This window comes from Saimiri boliviensis, chromosome 7 (assembly GCF_048565385.1).
Source record: "Saimiri boliviensis isolate mSaiBol1 chromosome 7, mSaiBol1.pri, whole genome shotgun sequence".
NCBI classification, from domain to species: Eukaryota; Metazoa; Chordata; class Mammalia; order Primates; family Cebidae; genus Saimiri; species Saimiri boliviensis.
Window position 1 is genome coordinate 42,697,725 of NC_133455.1, and position 23,985 is coordinate 42,721,709.

The following is a 23,985-nucleotide window of genomic DNA, read 5'->3' on the forward strand; positions in this document are numbered from 1 at the left end:
AACACATGGTATTTGGATTTCTGTCTCTACACTAATTCACTTAGGATTATAGCCTCCAGCTGCATCTATGTTGCTGCAAAGGATATGATTTCATTCTTTTTATGCCTGTGTAGTATTCCATGGTGTATATGCACCACATTTTCTTTATCTGATCCACCATTAATGGGCATCTAGTATCAGAGACCATAATGCAAATCTACTTTCTTGAAAAATAACAGCTCTGATTCACACCTATTTTGTCAGAATATGCCATCAGAAAAATTCTTCACCTCTCATCTCAAATGAAATCCTAAAATATTCTAAATTTCTAAACTTGCCCTTCTCATTTTTTCTCAGCCTTAAGGATTTTTATTTTGAATACCTAAAGCAGCATTGGACTAAGAGTGAGAAAACATCAGTTAAGTCTTGCTTCCATCTATCCTGGACACTGTAACAATCTCAGTGCCTTATTCAAGAACTGATGGACGAATTAGCAACTGGGTTGATGAATGTTACCATTTATTCATCCACTTTAGATGGACCACTGGTTTTTTGGAAAGCTGATTCTGTCAGGTTTATAATCTGTTATCTTAAATCTGTTATGATTTGTTATCTTAAAATTAAAAGAAGTATTGGGTACCTCTTCTGTTCCAGGTATTTTAAATATATAGAGCTATAAATATACAAATAATTATATGGTCATAATTGAGTCATTACAACAATTACTATAACCTCATTTTACATCAGAGGAAAACGGAAATTCACTAATACTATGTAACTAGCCCAAGGTCACATAGTGGAAAAATGAAAGAACTTATTTTCAATCCCAGGTCTCTCTGTCTTCAACATCAATGCTCTGACCTCTTTGTCACATGACTTCTCATTGTCCTTCTAGTTGTTTCTCTCTGTATAAACGCCATGCTGCCAATCGGTGTTTGTTTTAAGGTAAAGAATGCATTAAATCTTAGTAGCTTCAGATGCTTTACAGTGTCTTTAAAGAAAGAATGCAGAATTCAGAAGAGACAGGAACCATTTTCCATAATTAACAGACCAAATGAATAGTTGTGTCACAGGAAACACAGATAGGTATCTCAATTAAAAAGAAAAATTATATTCTTTCTAAATGTTCATTCACAGTAGACACTTTGGGATGTCATGCTGAATGGCATTTAAAACTCTGTATAGAGTTATACATTATGCTTCAAGAGACCTTCCTTTTATCTCTCTGATTCACTGGACATTTAATTATTCTAATAGTCTGACATCTATCTGGATTTACAAGTAATCTCTTAAGAGTTCCCTGAAACTATTTGCTATTCTCTAAAGCTTCCCATTTCTGGCTACTGAAAGAATACAGTTCAGCAGCCATGTTTATTTTAATGCTTCTCTGAACCTACAAACCAAAGGTTAGTGACAAGAGGGTAAGTCAGACTGCAGATTCCTTCATTTTTCTGCTTGTACCCAAAACCATGTGGTTTTTAAAAATGGTGGCACATTATACTTTTAGGACAGTACTCTAAAGGCCCCAGACATAGTATTGAGTATTTTCCAAACTCATTTTCGCCTGGTTTGCATGTGTTCTTCCTTTATCAAATGAGTTTAGAAATGGAATGAATTTATTCTGCTTGTTTTAAGAGGTGATCTCATCATCTCATAAAAAAATATGACAAATTTTTTAGGGTGTTCTATTAGAATCTAGCTTAAATGAAAACAGGACGCATTGCTAGAAGCTTTGAAATCAGTGATCAGGGACTTCCTCTGCAGTATAAACCCAGTTAACTAACACTAAACTACCCTCTGCCCATGTCTTGCAATCCCCATCCCATTTTCCCCAATCCTAGTCCTCAACCTTGTCTTTTCCCTGCATGTCTACTATTATCTTTAGATTGCTGATGCTTGAAATGATCATTTGAGGACTCTGATATGTCATAGTATCAGAGTCCTCAAGAAAGATCAAGTAGCATTTAATAACAGTATTTCCAATGATAAGAAAGCTAATACATTTTGTAATGCCAGTTGAATAATAAGTACTAAAAAAAATAGCCATAGAACTCACTCTTAAGTAACCAGAACTCTCGATAAACAGAACAACCCATTTACCAAGAAATCTGGTTAATCATATTTCTAGTGCATTTCATACTTTAATTCACAAGGTCAGGCATATCCTGCTGTCCCAGAAGTTAATTTTGGGTTGATTCATGTATAAACAGGTATTACAGGGAAACCAGGCCAAGTGTTCCTGCAGAAAGTCAGTGGATTTTTATGGTTGTTCTGCCCACATAAAGGGAGGCAGGAGGGGATAGAGAATAAAATGATGCATATAGACCTCTGGGGTCAAATGTCAGGTTCTACTGAGGTTTAGTTCACACTGCTCCACTTATTCAACCTGACTACATCATAGCAAAGAGCACGATGCCATGAGCCAGATGTAAATACTCTATTTTGGAGCTGTCAGACATTTTTGGTGGTTCACCAGCCTGACCTTCAAAATCATGTTCGTGACATTTATTTCAAGCCTAAAAGTTTCATGCCAGGGAATTTAAACACTGTAAGCATAGAAGTGGTGAGCTCTTACATCAAAGTTCAAATCTCTACTTAAAAACAAAAAACAAACAAAAAAAAACTTTGTCTTACCACTTAATTTTAAAATCTGCAATTTTATAATCCGGGGAAAGGGAAAGAAAAAACAGAGAAAGTTGCCTTTTTACTTCATGCCATCAAATTACAACAACTGAAATTTAAAACTGAAGCTAGAGCACTAAATTTTTTTACGTATAAATAGATTTTGAAAAATTAGTTAAGGCTTAGTTTTACAATGTTGATTGTTCCACATGAGGCAACTTTTCTTCTCTTTTCCTGTATGTGTTTTCTATTTATTTTGTGTTTTCAAAAGTACCTAAAAAACCCGGTCATAAAAGTAAAGTATACAGTGTGGATTTTTTTCTAAATACCTCAAGTGTTTTTGTAGCCAAAACTGTCTGCTGTCTTTCCTTTAGAGAACCACGAACCCTGAGTTACCCTCTAAATAAGGCAGACAAGTATCTATCTTCAGTGATGCCATTCCAGAAAATTAGGTTATATTTTGTCAAAGTAAACTAAATAATGCATTTGCAGAGGGGGAAAAAAAAAGACAATGCACCTATACCTTAAGTAATAGAGGGGTAGTTCTCCCATAGATTTCTCCAAATATTTTGTCCCTCTCCAGCTCTGATGATACTTCCAAACAGGTCAACAGTAAACATGTAAAGACTTTCTAATGGTTCATATGTGCCAGTCTCTTTAAACAGCTGTATCTAGAGGAAGAAATCTTGTCTTTATCTCCTTTTGTATCTCCCACAAAAAGCACTCTACCAGGAAGTATTTAAGAAGTACTTGTTGAAGTATTGTTTCTTCAAAACCGCAAAGCCACACACACACACACACACACACACACACACACACACACACACACATGCATGACACAAAGTTGCCCTACAGAGGTAGAAGGGGGCTTGTTTATCACACGGCAAGGATGATCCATCTAAAAGAAGGAGGCTCAAGGGCTGAAAGTGAATCTAAGAGGTACTTCTCCAGGCACTAAGAAGCTGTCACAGCACTATCCATAGAGTGGGAAACAATGAAGTACTCGTTGACACTTGCACTTAACACCTGCTGGCCCACCCAGCTAAGTGGGCCAGCAGAGTAATGCAATTATCCAGGTGACTCATGGAAATAAGACATTTTTAGCTGAAATATCTAAGCAGCTCAAGCTAAAGTAGGTTGTTACCTAGGTCATTCAGGCAAAAGCAGGTTGTTTTGTTTAAATTTTCTGGTAGTAAAGGAAAGAGTGGAGGCAAACTGAACAAGAAGTTCAGCAAGAAGCTCTCTCGAAACCTCAGAATTGCTGCTTATGACATGCCAGGTAGGCTCCATGTGATACTAAAAGGAGAAGGAATTAACATTTTAGTTGTCTCTTATTCTACTGCATGCACACACATAGTTTTAATTTGAAACCAGGAACATTTGATCTTTAGAGGAAATGACCTTTCATCATCAGTCATCCGTGAAAAGAATTCTCTTTTTTTTGATACAGGGTCTCACTCTCAGATCCATGCTGGAGTACAGTGGTATGATCATAGCTCACTGCAGCCTCAACCTCCAAGGCTCAAATGATTCTCCTGTCTCCGCCTCCCAAACAGCTGGGACTATAGGTGCAAACCACCATATCTGGCTAATTTTCTTTCTTTTTCTTTCTTTTTTTTTTTTTTTTGTAGAGATGCAGACTTGGTACGTTACCTAGGTGGTATTGAACTCCTGAGCTCAAGCATTCTTCCTGCCTTAGCCTTGCGAAATGCTGGGAATACCATCCTGATTACTAAAATTCTGACTGTTCAAGCACTGAAAGGTACTTCAAAGACATTAGTTCATTTAACAATAGCTCCTGGCACAAAACCATAGTAAAGTTTCTGGTCTTTGAGGAAAGAAACATTTAAGGTCTGTGCTGTTCATGCTGAATACATCTGATGCTCATGAGTCCTTACACATGCTACTGAAAGGGGCACTGACATCTGCCACTCAGGGAGCTCCGTGCTGGCATAGAGCTCTCCCAGCTTAGGGTGTGTCCAATCTGTTTCTCTACTTGTTCATGCTATTTCCTGACAGAGCCAGGAACCATTTTGTTTTTCTTGCTCTCTTCAGCAGCATTGCTTGGATTTGTGCCTCAGTAGGATGCTCTATGTTTTATCTGCATGCTCTGCTCAATATAAGCTCTAAAACCACAGGCTGCGCCAAAGAAACCATCATGATTTTCCAGACCATAGCAAGCCTTGTCGTCAGTGAAAAGGGACAGAGAACAATACAATAGGGTAGGGCAGTACGAATAAGATGTTCCAAGGAATAAGGTCATTCAACCTCTAGAGACATCTCTTGGCTGCAGATTGGTTCCACCGTTAACACCTTGATAGTTAGTTGTCCACAATATAGCCTCTGGAGCCAGGATAGAGAGACATGGGATCCCACTTCCTTCATTTACTGGTGAAATTACTTTTTAAAGGTTTCTTTAACCTCTCTAAACCTCAATTTTTTCATCTGTAATATCAGAATAACAATAAAAACAGCATTGGTTGGTTGTTGAGAAGATCAAATGAGATAATGTCTGTAAAGTACTAAGCATAGGGATGGTACATAATCTACTTTCCAAAATGGTGCCTATTTGATCACTACCATCATCACTTCCTTCTCAGTACTTTAGGGCAGGACTTGTCCCACTTACTGCTCTTCATGAGTTGTATCTGTTCCCTGGCACATCACAAAAGGAAACCTAGGTGAATAGTTTTCCTCTTTCTTTTGCAACCCCAAATTAGGCTCAGGGCATGATTGATATTTTCTAAGACATTTAGCTAGTAGTAATATTAAGAAAATCAGGAATAAAATTCCTTCAACCTATGAGCTGGTCTTCATCTTTTTGGTGTTTTTGATCCCTCTGACACAATCACAGCCATCCATGAATTTGTATAGCCAGACTTGGAAAGACTAAGAGACCAAAGGAAAGAGTCATCTTCAGAGACAAAACAAAGGCAAGTTGTATAGAACATTTAATTAATGGATTAGCATCCTGGGGATTGGAGTTCAGGTATCAAAATGAGAAAAGGGGAAGAAGAGAAGGAGGAGGAGGAGGAAATTCTAGGTGGTGACGACAAAGAAGAAATTAGAACCCTGATGTCACTAGACATATTTCTTAAAACAAGAGGGAGACATGGTTGTCTAAGAAGCATCAATGTATCTAAAATGTAAGAGAATATTTTATAACAAGACTGTCCTAGAAAATCTGGACTTCAGTGTTACTACCATTGTGACAACAAATCCTTTACATATATTAGAGTTTGGACTGCCTGTGTTTAATCTAGTATGAAGCCCCTTCCTGGGACCTCTCTATTCATTTGCATTGAGTCCCTACTGCAAGTTGTCTGAACCAGGTGTTCATGTAACATCATTAGACCTTAGAAATTTTATTTCTCTTTTAGAACTGAAAAATCTGTGATTTATGTTTCTGATTTTTGTACATAGTGGCAAACACATTTGGATATTCACCTCAGTTACATCACAGTTACAGATCAGGGTATTTTTAATTTAAAAATTATCAGGTTACATTTCTGTTATTGGGTATTTGGTCACTGATAAGAGATCTGCCACTTCTAAATTCCAATATGACAGATAACTAAATCCAGCAGATTTTCTATTTATAAACTCTTATCCATCACAATGATTTCAAGCTAAGAAGAATGTGGTATTTCAATCACATACAATTTATCTCCTCTACTATCTACAAAAGAAATTAGAATAAAAATTAAATTAAAAACTATGTCTTCAGTTTAAAAAAAAAAAAACCCTGAAGGAAAATTATTTCCATAATCAACAATAGAATGCTTATTAAAATTCCATTAAGCTGTACTGTTTATCATGTTTCTCCCCTGCTTAAAGCCTTTCAACTACTCCCCTTTCCTTTCTGCCAAGTTCATGATGTCCAGCATGATTTAGTCCCTCCATATCTCTCCAAACTTACATCTTGCCATTCTCTCCCTTGCTTCTTCTCTCTCTCCAGCCACAAAAGCCTTCATTTGATTCGACCAAAGGATTAAATCCCTTTCTACCCCAGGTCCTTTGCATGTACAGATAACTTTACTTAGCTACTTACTTCTCAGCTCATTCCACCCCATACTTTTCCTTTACCCTTTTGTGCAAGCTCCTAGATCCTGTACTTACAGATTATAGTGTTCATAATCACAATTAATCCACTGTTGGAGTGCTATCTCTCTCCCTGATAGACTCAGGTTTTCAAGAAAGTAGATACTTTATCCTTCGTTACTGTATCCTCTGCTCTTAACAAGAAAGCACATAATAGGTGCTCACTAAAAATCAATCAGCTGATGGAATAAATAATAGAAATTTTTAGTGAAACCTATAACATTATCATATTGCTATCATTTACAACTTCTTCCTTGCTTAACTGAAAGTATCATAGCACTTCTATGCCGCTGGAACTCTTTTGTAGGTTCCTAAAGATAGCAAATGTCAATAGTCCTTTTTATAAGTCCCAAAGGAAATGATTACTGTAACATATTCTAGCAGACAGAACTACCTTGACTCAAATCTGCTTCACATGAAAGGATCCAGTACTTTTATTAAAATTTCTTGGCTCCCTGCCTGTCCATTTTAACTGGAATTCTCTCTACTTACCTAAACAAGCCCATGAAAGATACAATAATTGCCTTTCAAAGTCAAATGTTCATTGTTTCATCTTTCAAAAGGAAAACACTGACAACTGAGAAACTGGTTCCTTATAAAATTCTTAACCATTTTCCCTCTTTCATTCTTTCTAGGTAGTGATGATGTCACAAATCCAACTCTAGTGTCTTATCAAGTTCTGTAGCCAAGAACTAGAATGACTTTGCAATTGCTCAAATTATAATGAACATCAGATAAAGCATTTGCTATCTCCTGTTCCCTATTTTGGGAGGCCATAAATAACTGATCACAGGCAGACCTACCCACTGCAAGCAACACAATTCATTCTGGAAGTATGACTATGGGGAGAATAGTCTTGCAGTTTCAGTAAGGTAAGTGGTAGTGACATAAATTATCTTCTTAACAATCCAAGTTGACCAGAACATCATGACCAGCCAAGTTTTGTCTTGTGAACAGCATTTTCCCTCCAAAATGTCTACTATACATTGGTGCTATTATTTGCTATCCATGTCTGGTTAACACTGAAATAGAAAGGCAAACCAATCATTTCTCGTGAGACTTTTTAAAACAACTTGCACAATAATCAGACAACTCTCAAATGGTCTGTCATGAGATTTAAGACACAAGATTCTTTCAGATAAATAAAATGGAAACACTATTTCCAGCAGCCCAAAGAGAGGTTTGTTGACACTGATTTCCTTCAAGCTGTCCTGTGATCAAAGCAAGTCAACAGCACAGGTGTTTCCCAGCCTCAAGAGATGGTTAGTTCAGGGAGCAACAAGATCAATTGCCGAAGTGTGAGCTTCAGCTTGGCTCCACTTTCCTTATGAAAGGAAATAATGGAAAGTCTCCTCACGTTGAAGATTCAATGAAACCTAATCCAACTATTTAGACTGTGACTACCCAGAACGAAGTGAAATTGAAATACAGTTAATTTCACTAATGTAATCCCCTTTGCTCCTGGATCTCAATGCCTTCCTTCTTTCTAAGACACACACTTTTACCTCATTAACTCATATTTAAAGATACAGCTCGGTTCTCTTTTTTGAGTCCACCTCCTACCCCCAATTCTGGTAGGATGCCTCTACTCAGTGTTCCATAGAACCGTGTTCACCACTATCATATGACTTACAATTTAAGTTACCTTTTTGTTTTCCTTTTGCATTAAAAAGACTGTGAGCTGCTTAATGGCAGATATCTTATTTTATTCATCCTTATAGTTAAGTACCCCGTTTTGTTCCTGGCCAATAACTATTTGATACAAGAATGAATTAAGAAATCATACTAAAAGATTCACTTTGGAGTCTCAAGACAGCTAATAAGGTAACTTTCTTAGAACTGAGGATATCTTTTTTCTGTTATGCTGAAACCCACAGCCTGAAAGTACAAACTGAGATTACTGAGTCCAGTTAACTTTTTGCAGATGCTGTAAGTTCCCTCCAATTCTTCCATGGAAAGTGCTGCTCCCTAGTATCCACTCAGCCTGTCACATCAAGGAGGCAGAGTGTGCTCTTTCTGCTTCCCCATAGCCATTTCCATGCTTCTGATCTATCGTCTTGTCACTTCTTTGAAACTCTCCATTCATTGGCATTGCTGTTATCCACTTTATCCACCATCTACCAGCATTCAGTGCAGCCTGTATATTCTCTCAGGACATTGTTAATTGGTTATGGTTGTATTAGTTCATTTCACTCTGCTAATAAAGACATACTCAAGACTGGGTGATTTATAAACAAAAAGAGGTGTAATGGACTCACAGTTCCATGTGGCTAGGGAGGCCTCACAATTACGGCAGAAGGTGAAAGAGGAGCAAAGTCACATCTTCCATGGTGGCAGGCAAGAGAGCATGTGCAAGGAAACTGCCCTTTATAAAACCATCAGATCTCATGAAACTTGCTCACTATCACAAGAACAGTGTGAGAAAAACCCACCTTTGTGATTCAGTTACCTCCCATCAGGTCTCTCCCACGACGTGTGGGGATTTTGGTAGCTATAATAAGATAAGATTTGGGTGGACACGCAGCCAAACCATATCAATAGCTATTCTCTTCTGTAGTCTCGCCCATCATCTTAGGCAACTCCACTACCCACACTGAAAGATCATCTAAGTGCCAATTCCTTGACCTCCTCTGCTTCAGTGTCTTATATCCAAGCACTAAGTCTTGATTCTTTAGTTTACTTGCCTCTTCCTGTCTGTCTTCCCCTGCAAAGGAATGCTGATTAGGAAAGGGGGAAATGATTGTATAGAGACAGTGGTTTCTCTGAGGCTAGGAATCCTAGGCAAAACATGAACCATGGAACAGAGGGAAATTGGTAATTCATCTTGGGTAAGGAAGACCAAGAAAGTGAATATGGGTTCAAAATATCAAGTACAGTGAAAGAAGATAAAATTAGTCTGAGTGGTAAAAATCTAGAAAGATAAGATAGAAGTAGTCATGGTTTTCAGCAGTCCCTTAGTTACCAAAAAGATCCTGTAATTGGCAGTTTTTCAACTTACTCTCACATGTGCCCTTTTTACCCTCATTCCCACCTCTGGAGACAAGCCTGACTCTGCCAGTAAGTCTTAAGACTTTTGTGACATAGAATAAAAGGAAGGGTCTGATGAACCAGGAGAAAGAACTGGGGAAAATTAGTAGTAGGAGTATGAATAGGGCTGCTCTTCTTGAGGGCTGGATTGACAGCAGGAAATGGTGGAGTGGGAAGTAGGAGGCTCCAGCAGGAACCTGGAGAATTGAAAAGGAAAGAAAACAAATTCAAAAATCAGATCCCTATATGTCTTCCAACGAATGCAAATGGAATTCCTCAGTGAGTGTGCGTGTGTGTGTGTGTGTGTGTGTGTGTGTGGGTGTGTGTGTGTCTGTGCTTCACTTTAGGTCTGAACCATGTAGGTCACAACCTCAATTAACTTACTTTGTAGTCCAACATGGAGTTTTGGTCTCAGACAGCAGACCAGAATGAGTGAGGATTCAGGATGCAGAGTATTCCATGGAGTGGCCAGCTCCTGAGTGAGCAGAGAGCTGAGAAGGCACAGAACCAAGTTGGGCAGACTCAACCTCCCACTAGTGCTAGTTTGCAAAGTACTAATCCCTAACCTGGATCAACCCAACCATCTGTTTCTGTGGGCTTGCTCCCAAACTACCAAATGCAATTGGAGAAAATTGGCTGAAAAACAAATTTACAATTTTCAAGCTCAGCTGGACCATCCGTGTTGCTCAGCAATTCTTTTACTTACCCATGATTGGTTCCTTTTTCCATTTTCAATAGCAGTTTTGCCAATATGTTATCTTCTTTTTCAGGACTCCAACCCACTTTCTCCATTCATCCATGCAATTCAACAACCCTTTATTGAGCACTTACTATATAAGGGTTTGTAGACAATAAAAAATAGTCACAAATTCTTCATCAAAAAAGGCAGAATCTATTTCCCTACTTCCCACATATGGCCAGGCTACCTGATTTCCTTTGACCAATACAGTGCATCAGAAATAATGTTGCATTACTTTCAAGCAAGGTCTCAAGAGTCCCTGCAGCTTCCTCTCACCCTCTTGGGACCCTAATACCATCAGGTTCCAAAAGCCCCAATACTGGCTCCTTGAGGATGAAAGACAACAGAGATGAGACACACAGTCAACTCAGCTATCATAGCTAAACCCAGCCACCAGCCAGCCCATCAACTAAATACAGCCACCTGAGGGAGCCCAGGTGCAACCTTAGCCCAGGCCACAGAATTCATTATTAGTGATTTATTATGTAGTACTTCACTCTGGCCTGTGAACTCCCCTAGTCCACTGGACATGAACTTCTGGATGTATGTGTAGTCAATGTAACTTCTGCTATAACAAACACTGAAATCACAGCAGTTTTATATAATAGCAGTTTATTTCTTCCTCTTTTAAGTCTGATCAGCTGCTGACTGACTTTTCAAGATTGTTGCATTCCGTCCTTTAGGAACACAGGTTTTTTCCATTTGGTGTCTCTATCATGTCTAAATCTTCAGAGTCCCTTCCATTAAGCCAGAAAATGAGAGATACTTAATGGGAGGCAGGCAATATGTGAGAGAGGAAGTAGATTACATGAAAATTTGTTAAGGATCAGAAGTGAAATACCATACCTCAATTCTCTCATCTTGACAAGGGCATCTCAGAAATAGTCTATATGCCTCAGAAGAACAGAGAATTAGTTTTAGTGAATATAGCAGTCTCTGCAATTACCTACTATTTGTCACCAAGTGGATATTTCACTCTTTATTTCAAACATTACTACTCTCCCCAAAAAAGACAACCTAGCAATTCATCCAATCATTCTAATCAGCTCAAAGGTCAAGATCCCTGGGCCACATGCAATATTTTCCCTTAGGTCTGAGAGAGGTTTTCACAGACCAGCAATTTATATACTAAAAAACAATCTCTGAATGGTGGAACAGGGAAAGAACTGTTGCACTAAAAATCCACATTTGGAAAAGGAAAGAGTGAAAAATATACAGCAGTCACCATTTCCTAGCAATTCTGAAATTCTGCTGGGTGAGCAGGAAAGCCCTTTGCCCTGGAGTAAGGAAACATCCTAGATTAGACTGATTTTATTCTCTGAAAAGAACTCCCTTGTCCATTGTTCTCCATTGGCCCTGGATCCACCATCTCTGGAATATTCTTCCTTGTCCATTATTTTCCATGGCTATATATTAGATGGGCTTTTGGGGATATGCCTTCTTTGATAATTTTAGTCTTTTTAAGAACTTCCTGCTAGGGCAAACAGAGTTTTGTATTCAGGTTTGAAAAAATCAAAGTCCTTTATTTTTTCCTTTAATCTCATGAATTTTTAGCAGCACAATTCACACAAAAACTTAGTAAGCTTCTGATCTATTTACTTTCAGTCCCTCCCAAATACTAGTAACCTAACAATTCTTTCCTCCATATAATTCTTCAGCCTACATATTTCTTTGCATCTGTGTATTTCTTTGCTATCTCACTTTCTTGTTATTCTCTTTCACACATTAATGGCAGCTATCTTGAGCTTTTTTGAAACAAAAATTTCATCATAAGGCTGAGGCTTTACTTTGAATGAAAAGCCTTATTGAACCTCTATTGCCCAAAATCTCAGTTTTCTCTCTCACTGTTTGAGGTACAAAAGCACTCAACTTTGCTAGCTCTTATAAGACCTCTGGTTTTTCTCCATGCCTTCTAACTCTGCTTTAAAAGCAGTCAATTCTTGCCTAATCTCATTTCTTTCTTGTAACACTTAGGGCAGCTAATAGTGGCCAACATACTCTCTCACTTTGACCCTTTTCAACCATTTCCTCTAGTGACAAAGTCCAGGTCCTTCCAACACTCTTTTCTGTCTCACTCTACTCCATTCTTTATCAGGTTCATCAACCCTGTCCATGGTCCAGACCTCTGAACTGCTCCCTGTTGCCCAGACATTCCATGTCCTTTCACATCACACCTTTGCCTTTGCCAATGTCTGGTAATTAAAAATTCTAACATAAGTTTAAGGTTATGCTTAAATATACCTCCTCTAAAGTTGTCCACAGCCGTGTCTCATCCAGTAACTTCAGTCAAAATGAGTTTCTTCATCCTCTGTTGTCCCAAAGCAATTTGTTTTTAATCCTAGTAGAATACAGAATAACATTATTGTTATAGTGTACATATTTATTTTTGTCCCTCAACTTAACTCTTTACCATTAGTTACTAAATATGAAGCATTTGAGGTTATATATCTTTATGTCTCTGGTATATAATATGGATAGTGAGAGCTCAGTTAATGTCTTGTAAAATTAGATGAATAAAAAGTTAACAGTATTCTAGCCAATTGAATAATTCTGCCCACCCACATCTCATCAATCACCATGACCAAATCAAATATGCAACAATCTATGCTCATGGTTAATTAGGCCAAAACAACCAAGCCAGGATAGGACAATCAGATCATTTTGCAATGAGAGACCATTCTAATTTTTTTCAGAATGTTAAAAGAGAGACGTTCCTAACAATGCACAGATGGCCTAAAAGAGCTAATGCACTCTATCTCCAAAGAGTAGGCACTTTATTTTCTTGTTGCCATCAAGACAAGACTCATTATCTAATTTTGTGTATCTGTCTTAAAGTTGTAAGTAGAGACCTTTACTTTAAAGGGACAATTTTTGGCAACTGTTTAGAACTACTTTATTTAAATGTATGAAATCATGAAAATGTAATGCATTTTCAATGCATGAAATCATTGAGAAATGTGGAGAGGCACAGAAAAATGGATATCTTTAGATGATTCTGGTTGATAGTACTTTGGGTTCCTGTTCATAGCACGAAGTTCTCGAAGAACACAGAATCTTATTTTGTGATGAACACAGTTATGTCTGTAACATATTCCATTATGTATCTTTCATTTTCCACTCATATTTATCTTAATGATATATTGAATTTTAATAATTTCACATGAGATTTCTGGTTATGTTTTTCTATTTTTTCTTAGACTAATGGCTTTTTAGCGCCAGAAGAAACCTAAAAATCATACAGCCCAATCCCTTTATTTTGCGGAAACTCTAAAAGGTCAAGTAACTTGCCCAAAATTGAGTAATATGAAAACAGTAAGATTAACAACCAGGTTTTCTGAATCTACTAAAAATGGAAGTGGCATGATAAAACTAACATTTACCAAAGCCATGTTAGGATTTGTTTATTCTACTTTCAGTTCAGTTCAATTAAATTTTTTTTCCATTTATAAGTCATTGGGGAGAAAATATAATACTGCTTTACTAAATTAGCTGAGGACTATGTATAACATATGTTTAACGTAATTCTACCAAGGTATCTGTGACTTTTTCTGGAATTTCTAAGAAATTTCTAAGAAATTCCTGTTCTTAGTCTAGAGATTTATTTTATATTTCAACACTGTTTGCTAATATACACTCACACACACACACACACACACACACACACACGCTAATTTAGTAGCCCAGGTTAAGTGGCAGATGCTTCCCTAACTAATGTTCATGCCTAACCAACAGTCTTACCCTGTCTGAATGCCTCAGATGCAGCAGTCACTTTTTTTCTTGGTGATTTAATCACTTCCTTCCATTTAATTACTTTGAGGATTAACTGTGGGCAAATGTATTCCAATAATAGGCCAATCTACAAAGAACAGGAAGCTTTCCTCATGGTCCCAAGGGAAATTTAGCACTTCTGATTGTAACTGTGTTAGGGCTCTCATGTTTCTTTTAGCCCTTAAGCCGTGTGTGTCACCTTGCCTCTTCGAGTGTAAAAAAATGTCACAGGTTGCACTGTTTACATGCTAGCATTTGTACACAATTTCTGGCAGAGTAAAGATGGCTCTTCTTAATCCAGGCCATACAGGAAGCTATTTCTTTCCAAATCAAGTCATTAATGCTTAAACAAGCAAACACTACAGCCAAGACAAAAATCAATTTGCAAAAATGGGAGGCTTTTTTCCAAACACTCCAGCAGTCGTTGGGGAAGATGCTTTTATAATCTAATGCTTTAGAGTATTACAGTATTAGGTTAGGTCGATCCTATTTTTCTAGTTGGATTTATTTTGAGAGTCAAGGTGATTAATAGTCTTGAATACTATCAGCAGTGTTTCTATCAGCAATGTTTTCACTACCAGAAGAAATAGTTTTTCTTCTAAATAACAAGCATAGAAATCTTTCCAGTGACCTTCATTTGACCTCTTGGTCACATGTGACTGAGTATCTTCCAATGGCTGAATGCCCTATGAGGGTGGTTTCCAAACTTTGCTGCACATTAGAATTACCCAGGGAGCTGTTTAAAATCCCAATGTCTGGGTTGCACCCATCCCAATTAAATCAGAATATCTGAAGGGTGGGAGTCAGCATTATTTGCTAATAAACCAATGTGCAGAAAAGGTTGAAAGCCAGTGACTGTGACATTTGACTCACATTGCTTTCCAGTAGGTAGACTCTAAGAGTGAAAGATAACAAGAAATTTTTTTCTCTGTTCTGATTTCCAGATTTGTAAAATCAAGAAATATTAAAAATATATTTATTTGGGAGATATGTTTATTAAAATAGAGGAAAACATTTACATCAATAGTCATGTAGTCACGAAACAGTTTATATTCCTTGATTTATTTTAATTCAGAAATTTGTTTGAAAAAGATAATCAAAGATGCAAAGATACATGCCCATAGCAATGTTAAATTTTAAAATACTTAAAGAAATTATTAATATGTCATAATTTAATGAAATGAAATGGCTGTGTGAAGAACTATATTTTTATTAAATGTGTTTCATTACACAGGAAAGCCTCTAAATATAATGTTAGGTATAAAAACATAACATATATCTGTATATATCATATATATATTACATTTGAAATTATCTACATGGAAGAATATATATAAATGCCTCAATGAAAAAGGACATATCTGTAAGGTCACACTTTAAATAAGAAAAAGGCTTTACTCTGTACAGGCTAGTGGTGCTGGGCAAAGTAAAGAGAGACTTTTTCTTTGTATTACATTTGCTTCTTCATTGTTTGCATTTTTATAATATTAGCATGAGATTATTAAAATATAAAATAAACAGAATTAAAACAAGCCAGAAAAGTAAACATACTTTAATACAGAGAAAAAGACCCAGCAAAATGTAAATGTAAATGGCGTCTCTGATTTATCAAACAAAAATACGTTTTTGTTTTTATTATACTTTAAAATTTTTTCTTGTGATTTTACTAAGCATCTATTATTTTATGATGTGAGAAATAAAATGTATTGGCCCTAAAAATAGATTACTGGATAAACAGATCCTCATGTTTGAAAGGATTAATGACAATTCAAAGGGACTCCTGCATTACTAGCCAGGCCAGGAACAATTTTGTTCCCCATTCAGGTTTTTCTGCTAAGGAGTTTAAAAGCACATTAGAAAACGTTATTCAAATCTTGATAATCCAATCATCATCTTTAGTCTATTTCAAAGGTGCGTTTTGCAGGGCCATTAGCCTACATATTTCACAATTCTAAAAAAGGAAAAAAGGTTCACAGTGAAGAGACATCTGAACATTTCATTCTAATATTCCCACAGTTGAAGCATACAGATTCTTCACATGAGAAAATCGTAACTAAGGTAAGCACCTACCAAATAAGTAAACTGTAAATTATACCAAAACTGTGCTTATTAGCAGGACTTCTATCAAGAACACTTGATTTTGAGGATTTTCAAAAAGGCATGGTTTAAAGAGGTAAAGGTCCTTTTATTTATTTGCTAAAATTTACTTCAAATTTGAAGAGACTCTCTCGATACAATAAGGGCTACTCTAATAAACAATTCAGAAAGTTTTAGTGGTTTTAATGAACATATAAAAATATGTCCTTGTTCATACAATATTTCAATGTAAGTATTATTAGGGTAGCCCTAGGGAGTGATTCAGGTTCCCAGGCTCCTCCCATTCCATAGCCACACCATCTTCCGGGGACTGGGAATCTTTCACTTCCAGCCAATAGATGGCAAAAAAGAAGATGGAGAAGGTTCACTGATGGACAGAGAAAACACATCACTTCTGCTCATATTTTTCAAAGGACTACAGTTGCATGTTTGTGTTCACTGCCCCTAAACTTATATGCTGACATTCAAACCCCTAATATGAGAATATCAGGAGGCAGGATCTTTGGGAAGTGATTAGGTCATAAAGGTACCACTCTCATAAATGCAATTAGTCACCTTATGAAACAGATCTCAGGGAAATCCCTCACTCTTTCCACTGTGTTAGGACACAGCTGTTTACAAACCAGGAAGTGGCCCTTCACCAGCCATGGAATCTGCCAGTCCCTTGATCTTGGACTTCCCAGACTCCAGAACTGTTTTGTTTTTTGTTTTGAGACAGAGTCTCACTCTTCTGCCCAGGCTGCAGTGCCATGGCATGTTCTCAGCTCATCACAACCATTGTCTCCTGGGTTTAAGCGATTCTCGTGCCTCAGCCTCCCAAGTAGCTGGTATTACAGGTATGCACCACCACACCTGGCTAATTTTTGTATTATTAGTAGAGACAGGGTTTCACCATGTTGGCAGGCTGGTCTTGAACCTCTGACCTCAAGTGATCTGCTGACCTCAGTCTCCCAAAGTGCTGTGATTACAGGTGTGACAGGCATGAGCCTCCATGCCCAGCCCATTTAACTTATACTTTGCAATCAATAATATGTGGTTATCAGACAACCCATTTAATTGGTTTCCAAATTTCTATAATCGCAATTATATATTGCCTTATTGAATTGTTATCTTCATAATGATCACTCACCATCCCGGTATTTTAATAAAGATATCATTTACACTTAAGATTATAATAATCTCATTGGTCACTCCATGCCTGTAGAAGTAGGTCTTATAATTTCTTTCCTGCCCCTGTACTTCCTGTAAAGCAGTTAAACAATGCCTGTTGCAAAGCCCTGGTAAACACAAATGGCACCAGGGACTATTGCTGGGCAAGAGAGTAGAAATGGATCTGGTCTGACCTATCACTGCTACTGCAAAAGCATATGCCCTCCTGAGGGTGAGTCATACATTAAGACTAGTCTATTTTTATATCTTTAACTTTTATAGCCCAGATGAATGTGGTGTAACTTTATTACAATAATTTTAACCCTGTTGTTTAAGTCCATCACCATCCACTGTTGTTGAGATAGAAGTCCTTTGGTGGTATGGAAATATCTAAAAATACTGCCTTTGAATGAAGACCAAAATAAATATAAAATACTTTTCTATTTCTGTAAGACATAAAACTGCTCTCTATTATCATATCCCATTTCATGCCAGTGGCTAAGAAAATACAATACTTAGATGTTTCTTTGATCTACATTTGGCTTATGTCTTTTTGCCAGAACTGCAGGCATTTCTCAATTGTGTTTAAGAGAGAAAGAGAGAGAGAATCTGTGATCTGTGAACATACTCTTAAGTGATACCATCAAAGCTCTGGTGCTGTTTTATTTAGGTTTACCACAGAACTCAGCAAGAGATTTGATGCCTCTATTATTTAAGCCCTTGTCTGAAGCCATGTTATGGCCACTGTTACCTAAAATATTCTTAAAATTTCATCACCATTAACAAATATGTAATAATCACTTATGTAAGGCACTATGTTAGGTAACAGTATAGAAATTGGATGTGGGGAGGCCCTGACAAAGAAAAGTAAAAGCTGCAGCATTTTAACAACCCAAATTTTAGGGGTAACTGCCAACGTGTAATCGAAGCATTGTCCTGCTATTAACATAAACTGCAGCTGCATAGAGACTTCATTCTCCAGGTTCAAGTCCATTATTCTATATACTGCCTCCTTATTACCTGCCATCATTGTTGGTCTCCTTGATGGCATAGTTGCAGTGTTTTGCATTGAAATTATCCCTAACTTGAGCCATCTAAACAAGACCTCTCAATCTTACCCAATAACTTTCCTTATTGTTGTTTCGTATCATATATAACTTCATCTATTTCATCTTACCGAAGCTGCTATAGGCATTCTTTCTTCTCTGCAATTTTCTCACTACAGAATATACCATGTGAAGTTTTATTTTAATGTAAAGAGACCATTGGCTATGTACAGTGCAATTTGGGAAGCCAAGGCAGGCAGAATAATTGAGGTCAGGAGTTTGAGACCAACCTGGCCAACATGGTAAAACTTTGTCTCTACTATAAACACAAAAACTAGTCAGGCATTGTGGTACCTGCCCGTAGTCCCAGCTACTCGGAGGCTGACACATGAGAATCGCTTGAACCCAGGAGGCAGAGGATGCAGTGCACCAAGATACTACCACTGCACTCCAGCCTGAGCCACCCTGTCTCAAAAAAAAAAAATTAGTAAATAAAATATAATTCCCTTTTCTGATCTATTTATAGGGACTGCCATGAAACTGCTATGCAAGTCTCTATTATCAATGGAAGAGTATTATCTGCTCACAATAACACTAATAAATAATTTTAGAATATAAAATCAATTCTATTTCATCAGGTAGAGCTATCCTTTATAGATTAATTTTCTGGGTAGGACGTTTCCAGGGAATACTTTTTATTACTGATAAATATAGCTTGCTTATTTAAGCTTTTTACCTTGTTCTAACCATGCTGAGAGATCTTCTGAAGCAGGAAGCTTCAGAATGGCACAGGCAGGTAATGGGCTGAAAGCACTGGACAAACTCTTATTGGAGGCGCCATGATCAGATAATAAAGCAGCCACAGTAACTCAAGGTCAAATGATCCTTAATCTAAGAACAATCTCTAAATTACATAAGAACAGCATTAACTATAACATCCACTGCATTTGAGGTCCTATTTCATCTATCTGCAGAGCAAAGTCAATAAAATGAGAATCATAAACCAAGCAGGGCTGCAAATCCTCTTATGCTACCTGCTAGAAATGAAGTGAGTGGGGGAAAGCATTGTTTTGAAATTTCACTTATGCAAAGAAATGATAAAATAGTTCATAAGGTAATTGTTCAGTGTAAGCAGTGGTCAAATGATGTTATTTGATAGGAATTGTTTTCTCTGCTTGCTTCCTGAGCCCTCCATTTAACATTTCTAGGAAACCATTTTGATGGAAAAGGTCAAATATATGCAAAAATGAAATTAGGCCTATTAATCATACTTTGTAACTGGATAACTTGAACATTTTTATTCAAAGATAAGCTTTCTCATTCTACCCTATACCTTTAGTTCCTCAGAATTTAAAACAGAAATTAACTTCAATGATTCACATTTCTGTATGGAGTTTTATGCCTCAGAATATGTTATACTTAAATTTATTTGTATAACTAAATAACTAAAAGGAAGAAGCAATTATTTGATAATGTTTTTCTTTTTAAAAAATGGAATTTTAACTTCGGTTTGCTAGAGACCAAAGAACTGCAGACTTATTTCTTCTCAAACTTTAATGTGAATACTGATCACCTGGGTATCTTGGTAAAATGCAGATATCAGTGTAGCAGTTTTGGCATAAGTCCTGAAAACAGCATTTCTACCAGGCAACCAAGTAACACCTATTCTCATCCAAGGTTTACACTCTGAACAGTAAGATTAAAGAATTTTGTATTATACCTGTAGAGTTTCTAAAGAGGGTACAAGTGAAATGATAGGACAAGTAAAAAAATAATGTTTTAGATCTATTTTCTTATTCTACACTTTCATTTGCAAACATATACATATCTAATGTTTTAAAAAGCAACTAAGAAGTGTGGTTTGTCCTTTTGAATATGTACAATGATACAAATGTAAAATGATCACTATTATGATTTGTATTAAGCTTTGTATCTAATACACCTCTTATTAATTCATGGACTACTAATTTAATCTTCTTACCGTGATCAGCCAACAAGTAAACCATCCTCAGATTGTTGAGGAAATATAAACTTTAATATAACCAATCAAAACATTCAGTTAGGTTTCACTGAGTAGTTTGTAAGTCATAGAATAAAAAGTTTGTTTCACATTGGAAATGCATGAAAAGTAACATTTTCTTTGTTGAGCTAAAAAATTAGCATATTTACTTAAAATGCTGACTCAGACCTTGGACAGGCCATTGACTTCACTGAGGAGTTCAAACTATGTTAAGGCTTTTAATAAAACTCTAGGGGAAATTCCACTGCTACACAATGAAATTCCATTACGTATGACTTATTTTTGGCTCCCCAGTTGATAATAAAACATATTAAATGGTATTTCCCTTTATTTTTTTCCTGAGGATCAGTTATGACACCACTATTTATGTATTCTTCAAGGAGAATGCTTAACTTAAAAGCATTTTTAATTTTGTTCTTCAAGAAGTACGAAAATATGTACATTTTGTTATTGTAATTATGTCATAGTGTATTAAAAATTATGTATTGGCAATTATCCTGCTTAACAATTGCCACAAATATTCTACTGTTTATGGTGTTGAAATGCCAAGAAAGAACTTTATGCAGAAAAGTTTCACGTTTCTAAAGTCTTGAACATAGTTAGTATCCAATATATATTTCTGGGTGACCCTGATGCTTTGATGGTTGCTTGAGGACGACTGCAGTGGGTCTAGAAGATTATCAACTTTAAGAGAAAAAAAATAACATACATTAAAGAAAAAAGTGAAGCTGCGTACCCTGGCTCACTCCTGTAATCCCAGAACTTTGGGAGTCCAAGGCAGGTAGATCACAAAGCCAGGAGTTCAAGACCAGCCTGGCCAACATGGCAAAATCCTTTCTCTACTAAAACCACAAAAATTAGCTGGATGTGGTGGCACTCACCTTTAGTCCCGGCTACTCAGGAGACTGAGGCAGGAGAATCACTTGAACCTGGGAGGTGGAGGCTCCAGTGAACCAAGATCACACCACTGCACTCTAACCTGGGTGACAGAGCAAGACTCAGGCAAAAAGAAAAAGAAAAAAAGAAAAAAGTCAGGTTTAGTATTTTTATTTATATCAAGGAGCTATTACAGAGTAGACCCTTAATAAATGTTTGATCATGGTATGAATTATAAAATTAACATTTACAGTGTTTTACAGTTAATTTCTCTCACAAAACCAGGTTTAACAGGTAAGAAACACACAGAAAATGTTACCCAGATTCCCTCCAGGAATGACTTTTTTGTTCCTACTAGTGGGAGAGCTATCAGCAAGCATCCTTCAACAGACAGCCCCTTCAAGGGTCACATCTCCCACATTCTTCCTGGGTGATGCTCATCCAATGATTGATGGAGGCAGGAGTATAAAGGTCCAGGCATTTCAGATCAATGCAGGACAAACCTGGCCTTGACTTTTCCCTATGCCATTGTGACTTTGCCTCCTTTGTTTTCACGGGTGTTGATACCAAAAGCCTTCTCTAATAATTCTGCAATTAACTTTCTGCTTGCCAAAAACTCAATCTGCCATCATAGATGTTATCTTACAGATAAGAAAACAAAGGCTCAAACCATGATGAGGCAGCTGGGCCACCTCTTGTGCTGAGCCCTACTCAATGAAAATTCTAGATCTTCTTTCATGGGACTTTTATCTCCATGTCTGTCTGAGCCTTGATATCGATTTTATCTGTACTTCAGGAGATGCACTCTGCTAAGGCAGCTTGAGGTCCTCTTAATTATCTTCTAAATGTCTGTTGCCATTTCTTCTCTCCTTGTCTTCTTTACCTGCACCCCAGGAGGAGCAAAGGAAACTGGTAAACACTCAACACTTTCTCCAGGCATTCTGCTCCAAAACTCTTAGATCACATTCAGAATGTCTTTGGTCCCAGTACCCTTGGCCGCAGGGAAAGCACAGGCCCTGAGATAGGTGAAGAGGTAAGGCAGAGTCAAAGGCAAGCATAAACCAAAGTTGGACCAAGGTTCACAACAAAGGAGCAGAGCTGGGTTAAGAGCAGGAGAAATATCTGGGCAGAAGCAAATCTGAGGGCAGAGCAAAGGCAGGAGCACATGGCAGAGACAGAGGTAAGAGAGGGCAGAAATAGAACACCCCCATACCCCCACTTCTGGGTTTCCGCAGCTTCTCTATCTGAGCCCTCAGACCTATCAGGTTCTGGTTATGCTATGAAAAAGGTCTACTCTTACTACTGTGAGCCATTTTCCACTTCTCCAGTTATACTTCTTCAGCCCTTAGGGACAGGAAATTCCTTAAAAGCCCCACATGGAACCTGTTCTGTAGATGTGAAAAACTTGGAGTATGATGTAGCATATTTAGTCAAACTGAACACCAGTCACAACTCAAACATATTATAGGTCTCCATGGTAAGAATCATTATAGAAGAATTTTGCAAACTTAATCTATAGGCCCTGTTGTTCTAAACGTCATTTGAAAATACACATTCCCAGTACAAATAAGATAAATGAGAATTGTTTCTTTTGCATTGGTTGTAATAAGATTTGATTTATTTTCCTAAAGAGAAGAATTGTTCACTGGGGTATGTCTCTTGTTTTAGAGGAGTTAAAATTGAAATAGTGAAAGAAAAAAAGAGGAAAAAGTCCAGGTAAAACTCTAAAGTATGAAACCAGTGTATAATGTACCTAGCAATTCACAGCAGAAAATAAGAGGCAGTAGGACATAGCACTTAGATTCCTAGTGTTTGAATACCAATATACCAAAAATACAATTTGATGTTTGCACAAGAAAATGAACACCCCCTCATAAACATCACTGCATCTTGGTGAAATAGAATTCACAAGAAGCATCTTTCGTGGAATGTACTATATCATGCAAAGGGAGTGGCACTCTGTGTCAAGAAGATATATACCTTTGCAAAAAACAAAATCAGTGATGGCAGGATGATAAAGAGCATCTGGGTTGAGATGAAAGAAGAGATTGCCAAAATGATATTATTATTGGAGATAGGGTTGGGATGATTGGTAAAACGGCCATTCCGGGAAGAAAGAATGGGCAATCATGTCCCAGCATTGATTACAAAGCTGGCACAGATACAGAGGCAAGATACAGAAGTGATGAAGATTCTGCGTATCCAAACGTCTCCAGGAAGTCACAATCAGCTAAGAGCAAACCATGGGGTACATCATACTAAAAACTTCATCTTTCAGAAGACAGAAAAAGTAATGAAGGGAGCTGCTTAGGACATAATTCTGGCCAGCAGAGAAAGTAGTCATTGGCAAAATGAAAATGGTAGAATCCTTTGCCAAGGAAGGGGTTACCAGTAATAGATTCTTACAGTCTGGAAGCTCTGAAGCCTGAGCAAAGCTATATATATGCTCCAAACTACAAGAAGGTGGCTTTCCAGAGGTTCAGAAAGAAGATACGCATGATCTCATAGCCAGAGAAGCAGAGACTGGAGAAGCAAAAGACTCTAGGCTTTTAAATACACAG

General features: G+C 37.2%; 1 long non-coding RNA gene across 6 annotated transcripts in view; it reads right to left on the reverse strand.

The window, feature by feature from the left end:
- Positions 1–1,208: 1,208 nt before the first annotated feature.
- The window catches only part of LOC141585095 (uncharacterized), a 377,010-nt gene continuing 354,233 nt past the window's right edge, over positions 1,209–23,985 (reverse strand). For 3 of the 6 annotated variants that reach the window (XR_012518397.1, XR_012518393.1, XR_012518392.1), the window contains 2 exons: positions 21,430–22,307; positions 1,209–12,806 (listed from right to left, as the gene is read on the reverse strand). This is a non-coding gene — a long non-coding RNA (uncharacterized LOC141585095). The remainder of the gene's footprint in view (positions 12,807–21,429; positions 22,308–23,985) is intronic. The other 3 variants (XR_012518396.1, XR_012518395.1, XR_012518394.1) reach the window with 3 other exon arrangements.